Below are 5,034 nucleotides of genomic sequence, written 5' to 3'. Positions count from 1 at the left end.
GGTTTGCTCAGCGAGGGCTCTAATTAGGCTGATTGGCACTAACTTGCCTCAAAACGCCGGGGAGGAGGGGAGAAACCGCAGCTCAGCCATTTTATGTGGGATTTTACTGGGAGAAATGGAGCCAGGATGGGGCTGCAGTGGGACCTGGCTCCTCTGTGCTCTGTCCCTTCTCTCCGTGACATTCCTGTGAGCCCTTTCAGACCAGACCACCCCCAAGAGGAGCTGCAGTGTTGTGCTCCTGCTTAAAATCAGCCTGGCATAGCATCCCCAAAGCCCAGCTTGGGCTGGGATGGAGCTGAGCCCGCCCTGGTGCTGGCAGGGCAGCGTGGGCTCGGTGCCCGGGCTGGAGCTGGAGCGCATTTCCTGCCCGCTCTGATAAGATGTGCCTTCATTCACGGCTGTGTGCTGACCACAGGCCACATGAGAGGGCCGGCGTGGCCGCTTGAGAGCAGAGGAAACGCGGCTTGGCCTGGAAATCCATCACCGAGGAGCTGCTGGGAGGAGAGGCCAGGCCTGGCTGCTGGAGCTGGGGTGGTGGTGGAGCCCTTTGGGTTCCTTCAGGGGCCGGGCACGCTGTGGGATGAGATTCCAGCGCTGCTCAAGGCCACTCTGGAGCTGCTGGATGCTTGGAAAATCTGCCCTTTGGTCACCGAACCCCAGACTGGTTTGGGTTGGGAGGGACCTTAAAGCTCATCCCATTCCCCCTGTCCCATGGGCAGGGACACCTTCCACTCATCCAGGTTGCTCCAAGGCCTGTCCAGCACTGATGGGGACCTGTCTGGTCTGGGTTCTGCCCTGATGTGCAGGAGGGAGAAGCACTTGGGTGAATAAATGAGGTTTTTCCAGGGATAGAAATTGTGTGGGGTTGAGCCAGTGAGGCCGTTGTTGATGCTCCCACATGGGCACAACTATAATGGGCAAAAAGCAGCCGATTTGGGGCACAGCTGTGGAGGATTTTGAAGGTGGCTGCACACACGTGACACCTGAGGTGCAGGGCAGGGGGTGGCCGGCAAGGCACGGGGGCTGGGCAGTGCAGAACCTCTTGGGCAGCGCAGAACCTCTTGGGCAGCTCACGGAAAGGATGGGAAATGAGGAATGGGGCTCTTCCCTCACCCATGGAAGGGACGGGAAATGAGGAATGGGACTCTTCCCTCACCCATGGAAGGGATGGGAAATGAGGAATGGAGCTCTTCCCTCACCCATGGAAGGGACGGGAAATGAGGAACGAGGCTCTTCCCTCACCCATTCTGCCACCCAGCCCGGGCTGAGGGTACAGTTGGCAGCCCCAGCCCCTGCTCCACCCCCCAATTAACCCGTGTTTGCTTATTAGGGAAGTTACAAGCCTGTGCAAACACTTCCATTTGCTTTTGATAAAACCAAGGCAGAAGAAACCCCTGCCCGTGAGGTGTGGCCGGGCCCTGCAGGTTCCTCCCAGGGGTCTGGGGCGAGCAGGGTCTGGGCTCCTGAGGGCCACCTGCCAAGGCCGGGCATCCCTCCCTGCCCCAGCCGAGCCCCGTGTCACCCGCTGGCTGTCCCCAACCCCGCAGCTCCCACACAACCGCGGCGTTTGTCCCAAACTTGGCCCGGTGTCGCTAACGGCAACTGCTAATTGTTCTCGCGCTCTGTACTATATTTAATTCCCCACTATTATTTTTTCCCCTTTTAATCATAAAAAGCCTAAATTTCCCTCGGGGAAGGTTATTGGCTCGAGTGTGGAAATATACCTGTGCCTTGCATGGCGCTGGGCCACCGGGGCTTTGGCTGTATTTTTAAATCCAAGTACAAAGTGTCTTCCACGCCAGCATCATTTAACCCTTCCCGGGAGGGAGGGTGGGAGAAAGGGAGCAGGGGGAGGGGGTGTTTCTTCCCTTTTTCAGGGTTTTCTCAGCTGCTGCTTGGAGCAGGATGGGTTTGGATGCGTGGACAAGGAGCAAGTGTGGGATTTGAGGAATTTGCCCTCTTTTCCTCCAGCTGCTCCTCTGGTTTTCCCTCTCCCAGACCCACGGGGGCATCACGAGGTCGGCCCGAGCATCGTCCCCTTCCCAGGCCGCCTCCTGCCACCCCTGTGGGTGTGGGGAGGGGGGGGCTCAGGTGCTCCGAGGTAACCCAGAGCCTCACCACCTTTGAGGATGTGGGCCAAAGTCATCCCGTCTGAGAGCTATTTCGGGGGAGCGCGGCTGCTCCCGCGGGAGCCCTGGCACAGCCGCCGCCGGAGCCGGCTGGGGCACAGATGGGACAGGCAGGAGGGAGCTGCTCCCGTCTCCACCGTTAATGAAGTCACCCGAGGGGGCTCAGCTCTTCCCCCACAGACCTTGGGGCGCCTTTCAAGCAGCTGCTGCAGGGGGAGGTTTGGGTTTGCGGCTCGGAGCAGATTTGGGGTCTCACCCTCATCCCCGCAAATCTTCTGTGCCAAAGGAGGGGTTTTGTTCAGGGGTAGCTGCTGTGGGCTGTGAAATCCTCACTCAGGAGGAGAAATGGGATTGAAACAACCCTTTCTTTGGCCTGGGGTTGGTCCTGCCCCCAGGCTGCCGCTCTCTGGGGTGGGAGGATGGGGTAGCAGCGTGAAAGGCTCCACACAGGCTTTGTGCTGGGTCTGGGGGCAGCAGCGGGGTCAGGCAGCACCCAGAGCCAGCAGGGTGAGGGAGAAACTCCACTCCTGGCCCAAGAACCCCCCTCCTCTGCCTGACCCTCAGCAGAGCCCTCTCTCTCCCTGCTCTGCTCGGCACAAGGGACCGAGTGTCTCCCTCCCTCCTCCTCCAACAAAGGCAGCCACAGTTATTTTTCTCCTTCTTCTTCTTCCAAGTGGTTTCACCCTTGAGGTGCCAGCCTTGATTCGGGATTCCCGAGGAGAGCAGAAGCCGGAGGAGGCCCTGGCAGGGCACTGGGATGCTGTGTGGGCACCACTACCCGCCTGCCCTCCCCAGCCCCCACACCTGCTCCATCCCCTCCGTCTGCCATGGATTTGCTCCCAAGACATCCGGACAAACTCGAGCTCCAAGTGGAGCTTTGAGGGGAGGATACAACCCCGGGTGATCCATTCTGGGAATGCAACCCCAGCCCTCTGCAGGGAACGGGAAGGGTGGGCAGGTGAGGGGAGCTTTGCCAAGGGAGCATCCCGCGGGCAGGGCGGGGGCCTGGGGCAGGGAGGGGACCCTGCAGCTTCAGCTGCTGCCTTCAAAGGAGCAATTTCAGCATGGGAAAGGAATGTGGCTCCCGGCCCTGCCAGGGATGGGATGGGATGGGACGGGATGGGATGGGATGGAGGCTGTGCCTCAGGAACAGGGGATGATTTCTGCTGCCCTGACTCACTGGCGGCCTCCTCGCAGCCGCTTCCTCTCCGGGAGGCAGAATCTCCCAGTTTTTATTTATCACACGGCTTAAAGTAGGGGGTAAGGAAGGAAATGTTCTTATTTTTAACTCCTCTGTTTCCCCGGAGCCTGGGCCAGCGCTGGCACGGCGAGGTGGCCACCAGGAGCAACCCTGTGGCCAGGGGTCCCCCTCACCTGAGCGCTGCAGGCTGTTGGCAGGTCCTCACGGGCTCTGAGGCCATGCACGGAGTGTCCCCGCAGGCTGGGAGCATCCGAGGGACCCTGTGCAGAGTGGGAACACGCAAGGTGGGCAGGGTGATGGCTCAGGGTGGGCACAGCCACGCTGAGAGCAGCTGAGCCTCAGGAAAAGTGCATTTTCATCTCCTTGAAGCCACCTGCCCATGCTGCTGCTTGTGTGGGGACAAACCTTGGTGACCTTCTGGGGGTCCCTGTTTGTGCCCAGCACAGGGACAGAGCTGTCACATCCCAGGGCTGGAGGATGGGGAGGGCTTCATCCATCCCAGCTCCATCCAGGGAGCATTTGGGGATGTTATGTCACCGTTCCCAGGGTTCAGAATGGGCAGGGGGGGCACCCCTGGAACATTTTGGGTTCCCCACCCTCGGCTGAGTTGGGACATTCAGCCCTGAGCAGGGGCTGGGCACTGTCAGCACCCCGGTGGTGCCATGGGGTGGGATGGAGACTTCCAGAGTCTCCGTCCTGCTGTTCCCAGTCCTCCCGAGCAGCAGAAACCAGGCCAGACGCCTGTTTGTTCAGTGCCATGGGGTTTTTTGCACTCCCAGAGGGTTTTCCTTGCCCAGCCATGCCCGGTGAGGCCGGTGGCACTGGCGTGGCACACCCATGGTGCCCCTCAGCTGAGGCACCGCTCGTGTCTGTGCTCAAAGCAGCTGATCCGGGCATGAAGTTTTGGTCTTTGGTTCCTTGGGGCTTTCCTTGAGCTCCTGTTGTGAAACCTTCATTTGCTTCTAAAAGCAGCAAGTTTTTTTTTTCTTCCTCATGATCTTCTCTTTTCCCCCTCTGTTGCCCTGAGATAAAGGCTTCTAAATTTGTCCTGTGCTGAAAACGCAGCTAATCCTGATGGACCTGAATTCGCATCTCCCCCCCAGAGGAATTGCACTAATTTTTTTTCCCCCTTTGTTCTGCCAGGAGACCTGTCCGTTTCCTAGTGGAAAGAAAAAAAAAAAAAAATTCCCTATTTAGGGCAAGGTTTATATTCCCAAAACCTGTGTTTGTTTGCGAGAAAAGAGGACAGGAGGGAAATAAATGAGAAAAGCATCATGCTGCTTTTTTCCTTTTTTTAAATTCCCTTCCGATATTGTTTTTACAGCAGGCAAGTTTTAATTAAAGTGAGGAACTGGGTCGTTTGTGCTGTCCAGAAGATGCTCTGAGGATGTTGTCCTTTCCCACCAGTGTTAATTTGGGAGCGCAGAGCAGCTGGCCCAGCCTGGCGGTGTTGGGAAGGCTCCTTAAAGGGTGCAGGGACAGGGTGGGCTCTGGAGGAGGGGCTGGGGGTCTCTCCTTGCTGCCCACAGCTCCTGGCGGTGATGGAGGGGTTGGATGGGGCGTTTTGGGGTGCTGGGTGAGCCCTGTGACACTCTCAGGGCTGGGCTGTCACCGTGGCGGGGGGTGCAGGGAGGGTTTGGCAGCGCTGTGGGGACAGGAGGGGACGGCGCTGGTGAGAGGCACAGCAGGTGCGAGCTGGCCCTG

Source organism: Corvus brachyrhynchos, unplaced genomic scaffold, assembly GCF_000691975.1.
Source record: "Corvus brachyrhynchos isolate BGI_N302 unplaced genomic scaffold, ASM69197v1 scaffold72, whole genome shotgun sequence".
NCBI lineage: Eukaryota > Metazoa > Chordata > Aves > Passeriformes > Corvidae > Corvus > Corvus brachyrhynchos.
This window is presented reverse-complemented; position numbering follows the sequence as displayed.